Genomic DNA, 17,175 nt, shown 5'->3' on the forward strand with positions numbered 1-17,175 from the left:
TGTGATATTTGTATACTTTTATATAGAAATAAATGGTATATAATTACATTTTTAGAAGATTTTTAGTGTTTCCTTTTTGGACATTATTTAATCCCTCGCCATAGCAAAACCGTTTGAGATATTTATTATCCATTCACAATTTAGCATATTTAATGTAGTTTCATCATGTTAAAAAAGTTTGGTACGAATAAAATACATAGTTTAAGAGGAGTGGCTAAAAATTCAGAGGCTGATTTTGCAAAAAAATCCACATTCAGACCAAAATATCTGACTTCCTGATGGCCAGAGCTATTGAATGTAAATTAGAAAGTTGTCCGGCTTGATGAGAACAATATACAAACTATTTTTTCTTTACTGTAGTTAAAACTAACCCCCCCACTTTTGTCAAAAGCATGTTGAAAGTGACACACTTCCTGCTGCCAGTTGGTGGCGCTATAACTTTGACTCACAATAGCTACATCCATCTGATCGGCCTCTTACCACGAACACACTGCTGAAGTTTCATCAAGATCAGTTAATGTATGCAGAAGTTATTCCACTTCCGTGTTTCTCTTTTCTCGCCATAAATTCGATTCCTCGCCACAGCCAAACCGTTCGAGATATCAAAAATCCGTCCGCAATTTAGCATCCTCAATGTCTTGACTACATCCACACCGAGTTTGAAGGGGGCACGGTGAATTTTCTAGGAGGAGTATTTCACATTCCACAGCAAGCGTTTTCCAAACAACCCATAATAGCCGACTTCCTGTTGGGCTGGCGTAAAACTTGACCGGGGTAAAGTTGTTCGGCCCGATGAGATCTATATGTGTACCGAGTTTCATATTAATTCATGCGAGCGTGTTTGATATATGGATCAAGTTTTAGAACCCCGTTCAAGGGGGCGCTGTTGAGCCCCCCAGCCACGCCCGGGTCCCAGCTTCAGCCCGGCCCTGATGGCCGTGGGTTCTGACCTGTGTGCAAAGTTTCAAGAGTTTTTGAGCACGTTAAGGACCCCAAAAGCCCCTGAAACCTTGATTAACAATATAAAAGCAATAGTCAAATCCCCCCCTCCCCTCACACACACACAGACACAGAGAGGGAGAGAAAATTCTTCAGAAAATCCACATTCAAACCAAAATATCTCTCTTCCTGTTGGTCAGAGATGGTTCATGTAAATTAGAAAGTTGTCCGTCTTGATGAGAACAATACACATACCAAGTTTTGTTGCTGTTGATAAAACTAACACCCCCACTTATGACTAAAGGTGGCGCTACTGAGCCCCTCACCACGCCCGTTTCTGAAACTTTGCACATGTCTACTGGATAATAAATGTGATGTGTCTGTCGAGTTTCATGCAATTTCAAGTATGTTAAGAGTCTCAAAAGCATAAAAAAAGAATATTAAAGTTTGATGCGTTGCCACGGCAACAGTATCTAAGATATCAATAATCCTTTCACAGGTTTACATCTGCCGTGTGTCTACATTGTACACATAAAGTTTGAAGCAAATCTGGTAAAAATAAGACAGTGATTTCAAAGCATTTTAATAGTGATGTACTTCCTGCTGCCTGTTGGTGGCGCTATAACTTTGACTCACAATAGTCACATCTGTGCGATCGGCCTCTTACAACGAACACACTGCTGAAGTTTCATCAAGATCAGTTAATGTATGCAGAAGTTATAACACACTTCCGGTTTCATTTTTTCGCCATAAATTCGTTTCCTCGCCACGGCCAAACCGTTCGAGATATCAAAAATCCGTCCGCAATTTAGCATCCTCAATGTCTTGACTTCATGCACACCGAGTTTGGAGGCGAATCGATGAATTCCCTAGGAGGAGTACATTAAATTCCACAGCATGCGTTTCCAAACAACCCTAAATAGCCGACTTCCTGTTGGGCTGGCGTAAAACTTAGAGCACGAAAGTTGTTCGGCCCGATGAGTTCTATATGTGTACCGAGTTTCATATTATTACATGCAAGCGTGTCTGATTTATGGACAAGTGTTCGGATCCCGTTCCAGGGGGCGCTGTCGAGCCCCCCTGCCACGCCCGGGTACCAGCTTCAGTCCGGCCCTGATGGCCGCGGGTTCTGACCTGTGTGCAAAATTTCAAGAGTTTTCGAGCATGTTAAGGGCCCCAAAAGTGGCCGAAAGGTTGACAAAATAATAATAATAATAATAATAATAATAATAATAATAATAATAATAAATATAGCTGCGAGCAGCGATTACGGGCCCAAGCCGGTGGCACCGCAACCCTGGTGCCTTTAGTTACCTAAAGGCACCGGGGTGGCGGTACCGCCGGCTTTGGCCCTTCATCGCTGCTCGCAGCTATATTTATATATATATATATATATATATATGTATATAAAAGACCAAAAATATTACTTGACTTACCTTATTCTGATTTTATGATACACTCAAAATATTCCACAACAAATCCTTTAAATTTAATGTAAAAATAAAAATGAAAGAAAGCAGTGTTGGGCTCACGTAACCCTCTCATTAGAATCAAAATGTTTCAACATTTGCGATGTATTTGGATGCTAAACTATTCTTTATTATAGGCTTTGTTCTTCACTCGTGTTCCAATATCGATGGAAAAAATCATCATCTTCACAAGCGCAAAAATGTGCTTGGAAACATCACAGTGGAGCCATCGCATGTATGAATGTATGAATTGTACTACTGACTATTTAGAGCAGTGTAATTTTTATATGTTAGGTTGACTATTTTATTATTATATTTTATGAAGGCTATAATGAACAGGCTGCGATGTCAAGATTACAATGCTGGAATGTGTGTGTGTGTGTGTGTGTGTGTGTGTGTGTGTGTGTGTGTGTGTGTGTGTGTGTGTGTGTGTGTCATGTTTTTCTATCCCGGTGGGGACTTCAACCTGAATGCACACAGACTCATGGGGACTCGTGTCACAGTGGGGACCTAAATAGAGGTCCCCATTGGTAAACAAGCTTATAAATCATACAGAATGAGTTTTTTTGGAAATGTAAAAATGCAGAAAGTTTTCTGTGATAGGTAGGTTTAGGGCTAGGGTTAGTGTGAGGAGATAGAATATACAGTTTGTACAGTATAAAACCATTAATTCTATGGAGAGTCCCAACAAAGATAGTAAACCGTGTGTGTGTGTGTGTGTGTGTGTGTGTGTGTGTGTGTGGCGTGGGTGCGATTGAACAGTGGACACATAAAAACATACTCCGTCATTATACAGGACGACATTCAAACTGCAAAGTGTTAACTTATATTTGTGTACAGTCGCAATAAAACACAATATTGTGCTTTTGTAAAATAATTTCAAGCAATCCTCCGCCCAAAAGGTGCTAATTTTAAAATTAAACTAAAATGCTCATATTAGCGATTTAAAACGGTGCGCATCCACGGTGAGGAACGAGCAGAACAGAGTGAACGTTTTTCAGTTAATTCCTACTTCCATACGAATTCATTTGAAACGCTCGCTCAACCACTATCAATGTCAGTGCGGACGAACATATTTTACTTTCGTTTTTAAGATGGCAATTCAAAAGCCCCCAGCGGTGTTACACGTCGATTAACCGGTGGGAAAATATCCTCAGACACATACCTAATAAATGTATATTTAAATACAATATTGGCCTACCTGGTAAAAAGTTTTATATACTATTTTGATGTCCTTTTGGACACAAGAGGGCAGTATAGCCCTATGTTTGCTTTTTTGTTTAACCAAATAGCACTAAATAGCCTGTTTTTAACTTTTTCATTCTTCTTGAATTGCAAAAACAGAATAAAATGGGTTTAGTTGTGATATTTGTATACTTTTATATAGAAATAAATGGTAGATAATTACATTTTTTAGAAGATTTTTAGTGTTTCCTTTTTGGACATTACTTTAATCCCTCGCCATAGCAAAACCGTTTGAGATATTTATTATCCATTCACAATTTAGCATATTTGATGTATTTTCATCATGTTGAAAAAGTTTGGTGGGAATAAAAGAAATAGTTTAAGAGGAGTGGCTAAAAACTCAGAGTCTGAAATATCCAAAAAATCCACATTCAGACCAAAATATCTGACTTCCAGATGGCCAGAACTAATGAATGTGAATTAGAAAGTTGTCCGGCTTGATGAGAACAATATACAAACAATTTTTTTTTTTACTGTAGTTAAAACTAACCCCCCCACTTTTGTCAAAAGCATGTTGAAAGTGACACACTTCCTGCTGCCAGTTGGTGGCGCTATAACTTTGACTCACAATAGTTACATCCATCTGATCGGCCTCTTACCACGAACACACTGCTGAAGTTTCATCAAGATCAGTCAATGTATGCAGAAGTTATACCACTTCGTGTTTCTCTTTTCTCGCCATAATTTCGTTTCCTCGCCACGGCCAAACCGTTTGAGATATCAAAAATCCGTCCGCAATTTAGAATCCTCAATGTCTTGACTTCATGCAAACCGAGTTTGGTGGGGATTGGATGAATTCTCTAGGAGGAGTACTTCGCATTCCACAGCAAGCGTTTTCCAAACAACCCATAATAGCCGACTTCCTGTTGGGCTGGCGTAAAACTTGACCGGGGGAAAGTTGTTCGGCCCGATGAGATCTATATGTGTACCGAGTTTCATATTAATTCATGCAAGCGTGTTTGATCTATGGACCAAGTTTTGGGACCCCTTTCAAGGGGGCGCTGTTGAGCCCCCCTGCCACGCCCGGGTACCAGCTTCAGCCCGTCCCTGATGGCAGGGGGTTCTGACTTGTGTGCAAAGTTTCAAGAGTTTTTGAGCATGTTAAGGACCCCAAAAGCCCCTGAAACCTTGATTAACAATATAAAAGCAATAGTCAAATCCCCCCTCCCCTCACACACACAGAGACACAGAGAGAGGGAGAGAAAATTCTTCAGAAAATCCACATTCAAACCAAAATATCTCTCTTCCTGTTGGTCGGAAATAGATCATGTAAATTAGAAAGTTGTCCGTCTTGATGAGAACAATACACATACCAAGTTTTGTTGCTGTTGATAAAACTAACCCCCCCACTTATGACTAAAGGTGGCGCTACTGAGCCCCTCACCACGCCCGTTTCTGAAACTTTGCACATGTCTACGGGCTAATAAATGTGATGTGTCTGTCGAGTTTCATGCAATTTCAAGTATGTTAAGAGTCTCAAAAGCATAAAAAAAGAATATTAAAGTTTGATGCGTTGCCACGGCAACAGTATCTAAGATATCAATAATCCTTTCACAGGTTTACATCTGCCGTGTGTCTACATTGTACACATAAAGTTTGAAGCAAATCTGGTAAAAATAAGACAGTGATTTCAAAGCATTTTAATAGTGATGTACTTCCTGCTGCCTGTTGGTGGCGCTATAACTTTGACTCACAATAGTCACATCTGTGCGATCGGCCTCTTACAACGAACACACTGCTGAAGTTTCATCAAGATCAGTTAATGTATGCAGAAGTTATAACACACTTCCTGTTTCATTTTTTCGCCATAAATTCGTTTCCTCGCCACAGCCAAACCGTTCGAGATATCAAAAATCCGTCCGCAATTTAGCATCCTCAATGTCTTGACTTCATGCACACCGAGTTTGGAGGCGAATCGATGAATTCCCTAGGAGGAGTACATTAAATTCCACAGCATGCGTTTCCAAACAACCCTAAATAGCCGACTTCCTGTTGGGCTGGCGTAAAACTTAGAGCACGAAAGTTGTTCGGCCCGATGAGATCTATATGTGTACCGAGTTTCATATTATTACATGCAAGCGTGTTTGATTTATGGACACGTGTTCGGATCCCGTTCCAGGGGGCGCTGTTGAGCCCCCCTGCCACGCCCGGGTACCAGCCTCAGCCCGGCCCTGATGGCCGCGGGTTCTGACCTGTGTGCAAAGTTTCAAGAGTTTTCGAGCATGTTAAGGGCCCCAAAAGTGGCCGAAAGGTTGACAAAATAATAATAATAATAATAATAATAATAATAATAATAATCCTACCGAAAACAATAGGGCCTTCGCCCTTTCAGGGCTTGGGCCCTAATAATAATAATAATAATCCTACCGAAAACAATAGGGCCTTCGCCCTTTCAGGGCTTGGGCCCTAATAATAATAATAATAATAATAAACAGAGCAATTCCAAGAGGGTCCTCACACCATCGGTGCTCGGGCCCTAATAATAATAATAAACGGAGCAATTCCAAGAGGGTCCTCACACCATCGGTGTTCGGGCCCTAATAAACAGAGCAATTCCAAGAGGGTCCTCACACCATCGGTGCTCGGGCCCTAATAAACAGAGCAATTCCAAGAGGGTCCTCACACCATCGGTGCTCGGGCCCTAATAATAAATATAGCTGCGAGCAGCGATTACGGGCCCAAGCCGGTGGCACCGCAACCCCGGTGCCTTTAGTTACCTAAAGGCACCGGGGATGGCGGTGCCGCCGGCTTTGGCCCTCCATCGCTGCTCGCAGCTATATTTATATATATATATATATATATATATATATATATATATATATATATATATATATATATATATATATATACAGAAAGTATATAAGACAGAAATTATTACTTGTCTTACCTTATTCTGATTTTATGATACACTCAAAATATTCCACAACAAATCCTTTAAATTTAATGTAAAAATAAAAACGAAAGTAAGCAGTGTTGGTCTCACGTAACCCTCTCATTAGAATCAAAATGTTTCAATATTTGCGATGTATTTGGATGCTAAACTATTAACCCCCTCACTTTTGTCAAAAGCATTTTGAAAGTGACACACTTCCTGCTACCAGTTGGTGGCGCTATAACTTTGACTCACAATAGTTACATCCATCTGATCGGCCTCTTACCACGAACACACTGCTGAAGTTTAATCAAGATCAGTTAATGTGTGCAGAAGTTATACCACTTCGTGTTTCTCTTTTCTCGCCATAAATTCGTTTCCTCGCCACGACCAAACCATTCGAGATATCAAAAATCAGTCCGCAATTTAGCATCCTCAATGTCTTGACTTCATACGGACCAAGTTTGGAGGCGATTGGATGAATTCTCTAGGAAGAGGACATCAAATTCCACAGCATGCATTTTTCAAACAACCCATAATAGCCGACTTCCTGTTGGGCGGAGCTAATAACTTAGAGTGCGGAAGTTGTTCGGCCTGATGAGATCTATATGTGTACCGAGTTTCATATTAATTCATGCAAGCGTGTTTGATATATGGACCAAGTTTTTAGACCGTGTCCAAGGGGGCGCTGTTGAGACCCCTGCCACGCCCGGGTACCAGCTTCAGCCCGGCCCTGATGACCGTGGGTTCTTACCTGTGTGAAAAGTTTCAAGAATTTTTGAGCACGTTAAGGGCCCCAAAAGCCCCTGAAACCTTGAAGAACAAAGATTAAATGGAATAGACAAATCCCCCCCCCCCCCCCACACACACACACAGACACACAGAGAGAGAGAGAAAATTCTCCAGAAAATCCACATTCAAACCAAAATATCTGACTTCCTGTGGGTCTGAGGTAATGACTGTAAATTAGAAAGGTGTCCTGCTTGATGAGAACAATACACCTACCAAGTTTTGTGATTCTAGGAAAAACTAAGCCCCCATTTTTGACTAAAGGTGGCGCTACTGAGCCGCCCATTTCTGAAACTTTGCACATGTCTACTGTATAATAAATGTGATGTGTCTGTCGAGTTTCATGCATTTTCAAGCATGTGAAGAGTCTCAAAAGCATCCGAAAAGAATATTAAAGTTTGATGTGTTGCCACGGCAACAGTATCTAAGATATCAATAATCCTTTCACAGGTCTACATCTGCCGTGTGTCTACATTATACACAAAGTTTTAAGCAAATCGGGTAAAAATAAGAAAGTGATTTCAAAGCATTTTGAAAGTGACACACTTCCTGTTGCCAGTTGGTGGCGCTATAACTTTGACTCACAAAGGTCACATCCATGTGATCGGCCTCTTACAACGAACACACTGCTGAAGTTTCAGCAAGATCAGATAATGTATGCAGAAGTTATAACACACTTCCTGTGTCCCATTATTCGCCATAAATTCGTTTCCTCGCCACGGCCAAACCGTTCGAGATATCAAAAATCTGTTCACAAGAATTCATCCTCAATGTCTTGACTTCATTCACACCGAGTTTGGCGGCGATCGGATGAATTCCCTAGGAGGAGTATTTCACATTCCATTGTATGCGTTTTCCAAACAACGTATAATAACCGACTTCCTGTTGGGCTTTTGTAAAACTTAGAGCACGAAAGTTGTTCGGGCCGATGAGATCTATATGTGTACTGAGTTTCATATTATTACATGCAAGCGTGTTTGATATATGGACCAAGATTTCGGACCCCATTCCAGGGGGCGCTGTCGAGCCCCCCTGCCACGCCCGGGTACCAGCTTCAGTCCGGCCCTGACGGCCGCGGGTTCTGACCTGTGTGCAAAGTTTCAAGAGTTTTTGAGCATGTTAAGGGCCCCAAAAGTGGCAAAAAAATAAAAAAAAATAATAATCCTTACGAAAACAATAGGGCCTTCGCCCTTTCAGGGCTTGGGCCCTAATAAATAATCCTACCGAAAACAATAGGGCCTTCGCCCTTTCAGGGCTTGGGCCCTAATAATCCTACCGAAAACAATAGGGCCTTCGCCCTTTCAGGGCTTGGGCCCTAATAAACAGAGCAATTCCAAGAGGGTCCTCACACCATCGGTGCTCGGGCCCTAATAATAATAAACAGAGCAATTCCAAGAGGGTCCTCACACCATCGGTGCTCAGGCCCTAATAAACAGAGCAATTCCAAGAGGGTCCTCACACCATCGGTGCTCGGGCCCTAATAATAAACAGAGCAATTCCAAGAGGGTCCTCACACCATCGGTGCTCGGGCCCTAATAATAATAAACAGAGCAATTCCAAGAGGGTCCTCACACCATCGGTGCTCGGGCCCTAATAATAATAATAAACAGAGCAATTCCAAGAGGGTCCTCACACCATCGGTGCTCGGGCCCTAATAATCCTACCGAAAACAATAGGGCCTTCGCCCTTTCAGGGCTTGGGCCCTAATAATAATCCTAACGAAAACAATAGGGCCTTCGCCCTTTCAGGGCTTGGGCCCTAAAAAGAAAAAATATAGCTGCGAGCAGCGATTGCGGGCCCAAGCCGGTGGCACCGCCACCCTGGTGCCTTTAGTTACACTAAAGCCACCGGGGTGGCGGTGTCACCGGCTTGGGCCCGCAATCGCTGCTCGCAGCTATATTTATATTATATATATATATATATATATATATATATATATATATATATATATATATATATATATATATATATACACACACACACACACACACACACACACACATATATATATATATATATATATATATATATATATATATATATATATATATATATATATATATATATGCCAGTTGGTGGCGCTATAACTTTGACTCACAATAGTTACATCCATCTGATCGGCCTCTTACCACGAACACACTGCTGAAGTTTCATCAAGATCAGTTAACGTATGCAGAAGTTATATTACTTCGTGTTTCTCTTTTCTCGATATTTGTTTCCTCGCCACGGCCAAACCGTTCGAGATATCAAAAATCCGTCCGGAATTTATCATCCTCAATGTCTTGACTTCATGCTGACCGAGTTTGGAGGCGATTGGATGAATTCTCTAGGATGAGTACATCAAATTCCACAGCATGCGTTTTTCAAACAACCCATAATAGCTGACTTCCTGATGGGCGGAGCTAATAACTTAGAGTGCGGAAGTTGTTCGGCCCCATGAGATCTATGTGTACCGAGATTCATATTAATTCATGCAAGCGTGTTTGATATATGGACCAAGTTTTCAGACCGTGTCCAAGGGGGCGCTGTTGAGCCCCCCTGCCACGCCCGGGTACCAGCTTCAGCCCGGCTCTGATGACCGTGGGTTCTGACCTGTGTGGAAAGTTTCAAGAGTTTTTGAGCACGTTAAGGGCCCCAAAAGCCCCTGAAACCTTGAAAAACAAAGATTAAATGGAATAGACAAATCCTTTACAAATCTTTTGTAAAACTTAGAGCACGAAAGTTGTTCGGCCCAATGAGATCTATTTATGTACTGAGTTTCATATTATTACATGCAAGCGTGTTTGATATATGGACCAAGATTTTGGACCCCATTCCAGGGGGCGCTGTCGAGCCCCCCTGCCACGCCCGGGTACCAGCTTCAGTCCGGCCCTGATGGCCGCGGGTTCTGACCTCTGTGCAAAGTTTCAAGAGTTTTTGAGCATGTTAAGGGCCCCAAAAGTGGCAAAAAGGCAAAAAAAAAAATAATGAAGAAAAAAAAGAAAAAAATAATCCTTACGAAAACAATAGGGCCTTCGCCCTTTCAGGGCTTGGGCCCTAATAATCCTACCGGAAACAATAGGGCCTTCGCCCTTTCAGGGCTTGGGCCCTAATAAATATAGCTGCGAGCAGCGATTACGGGCCCAAGCCGGTGGCACCGCAACCCCGGCGCCTTTAGTTACTTAAAGGCACCTGGGTGGCGGTGCCGCCAGCTTTGGCCCTTCATCGCTGCTCGCAGCTATATTATATATATATATATATATAAATATATATAAAAGACAGAAAATATAACTTGTCTTACCTTATTCTGATTTTATGATACACTCAAAATATTCCACAACATTGATTAACGTTGATTAACCCGTTGATTAACTGGTGGTAAAATATTCTCACCGTCACATACCTAGTATATTTTTATATAGATACAATAGGCCTACCTGATTTTGAACACAAGAGGGCAGTATAGCACTATAAATGACAATTTATTTTTTGGACTAAAAAAACATTCTGGATGTTTTTAAACTTAAACAATTATTAAAGAAAAAAAAAAAGAAAAAAAGAATGAAATAGGTTTAGTTCTGATATTTGTATAATTTTATATAGAAATAAATGGTGTATAATTACATTTTTAGAAGATAGGAGGTTTTAGTGTTTCCTTTTTTGACATTAATTTAATCCCTCGCCATAGCAAAACCGTTTGAGATATTTATTATCTGTTTACAATTTAGCATCTTTAATGTATTTTCATCATGTTGAAAAAGTTTGGTGGGAATAAAATAAACCATTTAAGAGGAGTGGGTAAAAATTCAGAGGCTGATTTTGCAAAGAAATCCACATTCAAACCAAAATATCTGACTTCCTGTTGGTCGGAGCTAATGACGGTAAATTAGAAAATTGTCCGGCTCGATGAGACCAATATGCGTACTGATTTTTGTGACTGTACATAAAATTAACCCCCCCACTTTTGTCAAAAGCATTTAGAAAGTGACACACTTCCTGCTGCCAGTTGGTGGCACTATAACTTTGACTCACAATAGTTACATCCATGAGATCGGCCTCTTACCACGAACACACTGCTGAAGTTTCATCAAGATCAGTTAATGTATGCAGAAGTTATAACACTTCGTGTTTCTCTTTCCTCGCCATAAATTTGTTTCCTCGCCACGGCCAAACCGTTCGAGATATCAAAAATCCGTCCGCAATTTAGCATCCTCAATGTCTTTACTTCATGCTGACCGAGTTTGGTGGCAATTGAAAGAATTTCCTAGGAGGGTTATTTCAAATTCCAGAGCAAGCGTTCTCCAAACAACCCATAATAGCCGACTTCCTGTTGGGCTGGCGTATAACTTAAGAGTGCGAAAGTTGTTAGACCCGATGAGATCTATATGTGTACCGAGTTTCATATTAATTCATGCAAGCTAGTTTGATCTATGGACCAAGTTTTCGGACCCCATTCAAGGGGGCGCTGTTGAGCCCCCCTGCCACGCCCGGGTACCAGCTTCAGCCCGGCCCTGATGGCCGCAGGTTCTGACCTGTGTGCAAAGTTTCAAGAGTTTGAGCACGTTAAGGGCCCCAAAAGCCCCTGAAACCTTGAAAAACAATTATAAAAGTAAATCTCTCCTAACAGACAAATCCCCCCACCCCACACACACACACAGAGACACAGATGCAGAGAGAGAGAGAGAGAGAATTCTCCAAAAAATCACATTCAAACCAAAATATCTCACTTCCTGTTGGTCACAGCTTATGACTATAAATTAGAAAGTTGTCCGGCTTGATGAGAACAATATACATAATGATTTTTGTGACTCTACTTAAAACTAAGCCCCCATTTTTGACTAAAGGTGGCGCTACTGAGCCCCTCACCACGCCCGTTTCTGAAACTTTGCACATGTCTACTGGCTAATAAATGTGATGTGTCTGTCGAGTTTCATCCAATTTTCAAGTATGTTAAGAGTCTCAAAAGCATCTCAAAAGAATATTAAAGTTTGATGCGTTGCCACGGCAACAGTATCTAAGATATCAATAAACCTTTCACAGGTCTACATCTGCCGTGTGTCTACATTATACACAAAGTTTGAAGCAAATCGGGTAAAAATAAGAGAGTGATTTCAAAGCATTTTGAAAGTGACACACTTCCTGCTGCCAGTTGGTGGCGCTATAACTTTGACTCACAATAGTCACATCCATGTGATCGGCCTCTTACAACGAACACACTGCGGAAGTTTCATCAAGATCAGTTAATGTATGCACACTTATATCACACTTAAGTTATAACACACTTCCTGTTTATCTTTTCTCGCCATAAATTCGTTTCATCGCCACGGCCAAACCGTTCGAGATATCAAAAATCCGTCCGCAATTTAGCATCCTCAATGTCTTGACTTCATGCTGACCGAGTTTGGTGGGGATCGGATCAATTTCCTAGGAGGAGTACATTAAATTCCACAGCATGCGTTTTTCAAACAACCCATAATAGCTGACTTCCTGTTGGGCAGAGCTAATAACTTAGAGTGTGAAAGTTGTTCGGCCCGATGAGATCTATATGTGTACTGAGTTTCATACTAATACGTTCTTGTATGTGTCCAAGATTTAAGATTGTGTTCTAGGGGGCGCTGTCGAGCCCCCCTGCCACGCCCGGGTACCATCTTCAGCCCGGCCCTAATGGCCGCGGGTTCTGACCTGTGTGCAAAGTTTCATGAGTTTTTGAGTCTGTTAAGGGTCCCAAAAGCCCCCGAACCCTTGAACAACAATAATAATAAATATAGCTGCGAGCAGCGATGGAGGGCCCAAGCCGGTGACACCGCCACCCCGGTGGCTTTAGTGTAACTAAAGGCACCAGGGTGGCGGTGCCACCGGCTTGGGCCCGCAATCGCTGCTCGCAGCTATATTTATATACTATATCCAGTGAGGCACTAGATAAGTTATTTCTTGAATGGGCAGTCTTCATAGGGTGCTTTCACATCTGTAGTTTGGTTCATTTGGTCTGGACCAAGGGCGACAAATGATACTTTGTAGCATTTTTAAGGCGTTTTGGTTCCTTTTCACACCACACTGATCGCTCTGGTCCGAATCAGTTTATGAGTTGATAAAACGAACCAAAATGCAGTCACGTGACAACATCCACATAACTCGGAACGCATTTCCATAGCTGCACTTCGTTTGGTCAGAATTAACGTGCGGGAAAATTCCAACAGAACTCCCGTAAGTAAACAGAAAATCCGGCGGACTACACGCCGCTGTTTACTATGGAGAGACGACTGCGTGGAGACGACTGCGTGGTGTTGATTGTATCCTTGGTCATATTTTATTATAGTTTGTCTACACCACTTTAGACAAACAATAATATTTGAGAATGAACCGAGGATGCGGCTCGAAAATAATGTTAATAATAATTTCTATCAGGCTCCGCACCTCCTCACAACTGTCAACAAACATTTCTCCACATCCTACTGACTACGGCAACTGGCCAACAGTCCAAAAATGCGCAGTTATTTGGCAGTTGGTTCTGTTCGAGGTCGGATCACGTTCTCACCACAGACGAACCGCTCCAGAGTTCGTTTCAAAGCGTACCGAGACCACCTCTTCCAGGAGGTCTCGGTACGCTTGTTTGGTCCGCTTTTGGTGCGCACCCGAGTGCGATTGCCGCATTCACACCTGCCCAAACGAACCGCACCAACGGGGAAAACGAACTCTAGTGCGATTCAACCGAACTAAATGAGGCAGGTGTGAAAGCACCCATAGAAACTCATTCAACCTCCTACAGGGAGAGAAAGATTGTACGTTATCTAACTGCAATTAGAGTCTAACTATCTATTATGTAACGATAAACATTAAAGTGCTTCATAAAATACCACTACTTTCTAGATTCCTGAGAGCTCAACGAATGTGTTAAAATGTCAAAGAAAAAAAAGTTTACCAGTGTGTGCGCTTGAGAAACACTGAAATGAATGGGGTTCAATGCTGGAACTACAGTATTGGTTGTTTGAACTATTGCTTGCTCCACGACATGCATTACTTCCACATTCCTCAATTCCAATGGAAATCTTTGGGAGTGTCGCAACTCTGTTTTTTTAAAGGCTCTGATATGAACTGGCAACAGTGACAAAGGGGGTGGGGCTTAGCAAAGGGTCGGTAACACCTGTCACAGTATAGGACTTTCTGCATTAGGTTAATGTGAGGAATAGAAATTCACATGTTATTTACATCAAATATGCAAATGTGTTGTATACATTTTTTAACACATCTGTAGAAAAATATTTTTGAAGAATTAAAGTCATTTCCCCATCGAAACATGCAGACAGCCTTGGGATTTAAAGATGTATGTTTTTTTTTAAATTACATGAAAAAGGAAAAACATGTCTGCATTCACAAATCAGTGTTTCTGTAGAAACTCATAAATCTATCAAAGACCATCTATAAATCAGTTTATAGATTTTCCAGTATGCGCTTAAGACACTGCATTTCAAACAATGTTTATTTATTGAGTAAAGATGAAAGACACCTTTGGCTGGCCAAAGAGCTTTATAAATTCACTCTGAGACATGAAAGTATGTGTCTGCATGTGCGAGTGCGGTATATCACATCAGCGTGTGAAGTCTACAGTTCCCTAGAGGAGCGATGAGTTATACAACAGGCGTGTGATGAAGTTATACATCTTTAAATCACATCTGAATCTGTGTGCATGTGTGTGTGTGCGAGCATTATTAAAATCATTTCCCTCGTATCTGCAGGTGGTCTCTAGGCCAAGCTACAGGCGGTTTATGTAATTTTCTGCCCAGGTTTGTAATATAAAGTAAAAAAAATACAGCTCTGTATGTGCACAAGTGTGCATTTTATGAAATACAGATTTCTGTTGCATCTTAAACTAGATAAAATCCTTATTAAAGGCAAAATTTAACACCCTTCTGATCTCATTTAACAGATGATACTTTTATGTCGTCATTACATTAATTTATTTACAAACTACATTACATTACACCTCTCTAATAGTCAAAATCCAATAATCAAAATTATGTTCCTGAAATGAGTTCTAATTATGCAAGTCAGATGGTGCAAATTTCCTCAGTAGTTTTCGGATGAGATGTAACATATTGTATACCCTCATCTATGACTGAATCAATGAGCTTGTGACAGATTTGGAGTGCTTTTACCCTCCTCAGACCTGTCTTAGAGCTGAACGCACCATGGATTACCTGTTTGACACTTTTCTTTCTGGTCTGACATATAACAAAGGATATTTTCAGGTGGAAATTGAGATACTAGCAGAGAAAACACAAAGAAAACCTGAAGTAATAAACTCACACTCCCCAGGGTAATGATCAGATGGATATGGTGTGTGTCTGCTTTGAAGGCACCATATCTGCTGTGCAGTGCTTTATATAACTGGGACACTCACTCTCACTCTCTCACTCTCACTCTCACTCTCACTCTCACTCTCACTCTCACTCTCACTCTCACTCTCACTCTCACTCTCACTCTCACTCTCACTCTCTCTCTCTCTCTCTCTCACTCTCTCTCTCTCTCTCTCTCACTCTCTCTCTCTCTCTCTCTCTCTCTCTCTCTCTCTCTCTCTCTCTCTCTCTCTCTCTCTCTCTCTCTCTCTCTCTCTCTCTCTCTCTCTCTCTCTCTCTCTCTCTCTCTCTCTCTCTCTCTCTCTCTCTCTCTCTCTCTCTCTCTCTCTCTCTCTCTCTCTCTCTCTCTCATAAACGGATAATGTTAGGAGATTTTGTCTGCGAGATTTAGATTAGCTTTCGGCTAAGATTTGAGATTGAAGATCAAAAAGGAAGAATATAATGATAAAAACACTTTTTATTTTTACTGAAAGGCTTGTGTATGCAAAAAAGGATTTGAGCTCACTGCTGAAAAGCATCTAAGAAGTTCTGCATATTCATTTCTTGATTAAGTCTTATGTAAAATACATAAAATACATCAGATATGTATGGTTGCATAAATCCATGTTTCATGACTGATTTTTTAAGTTATTTGATGTTTAATGTGCAGTTATGTGGAAAGGAATTTTGGAACCATGAGATGGCAAAATGGAAAGAGAAAACAAGCAATTTACAAAATGTTTTCACAGCCAATGGGTCAAAGAAAGTTTAGCTGATTAGCATGGTTAGCCCTTGCTGACAGACGCAATTTTAATAAACAATACAGTTTGCTCTGATCTACACTGTAAAAAGTGAAAATGTGCAGTTGTTGCTTTAAGGAGATATTTCTACCTGAATCTAACTATAAAATCTAATTTTGTTGTTGTAACCTGATCCAAACAGGTTTTTGGAAAAAAATAAAACAAGGGAATGTAATTGAGTTACATTGACCCAATATACAATTTCCAGTAAAGCTCAGGATGGACACATTCGACACATGCGCACTAAAACCACATCAGACCTATAGAGGGCAGTATAACTCATGTCAGCTACAAGACATCTGCTCTGAAGGACAAATAAGAAGAAAAGGTTTGTGTTTGGCGGCTCCTTCCTGATCTGCGAATTTTACTTCAAAGATAAATTGAGATTTGACGTTATTATACACATTATGTTGCATCAAAGTGAAAATCACAATTGACATCATAAAACGAATATACACTCAAAAAAAATATTTGAACTCTTGTACTTGTTATTTAAAATGAGCTAAGGTAACACAATTTAACATTTGTCACAACTTAATTTCATTGTGTTCAATCCACCTAATATATTTAAAAGTGAAGGTTACTTAATTAATTTGTGTTGAAACTATGTGAATAATTTTTTGACATAACTAGCTGGGCAGTTGATCTGTTCCCAACATGCTTTGCAAGGGACTGCATTAGGAGAGTAAATTTAGGGATTAATATAGGGTTATTTTATGTGTTTTTCAGTAAAGAGAAAGATGTTGGTA

At 40.8% G+C, this 17,175-nt stretch overlaps 1 protein-coding gene across 1 annotated transcript in view; it reads right to left on the minus strand.

The window, feature by feature from the left end:
• cox19 (cytochrome c oxidase assembly factor COX19) overlaps window positions 1-17,175 on the minus strand; it is a 56,489-nt gene that overhangs the window by 29,457 nt on the left and 9,857 nt on the right. The gene's annotated exons all lie outside the window — the stretch shown is intronic.

The sequence above is a fragment of the Abramis brama genome, assembly GCF_963993115.1.
Source record: "Abramis brama genome assembly, chromosome: 14".
In the NCBI taxonomy this organism is placed as follows: domain Eukaryota; kingdom Metazoa; phylum Chordata; class Actinopteri; order Cypriniformes; family Leuciscidae; genus Abramis; species Abramis brama.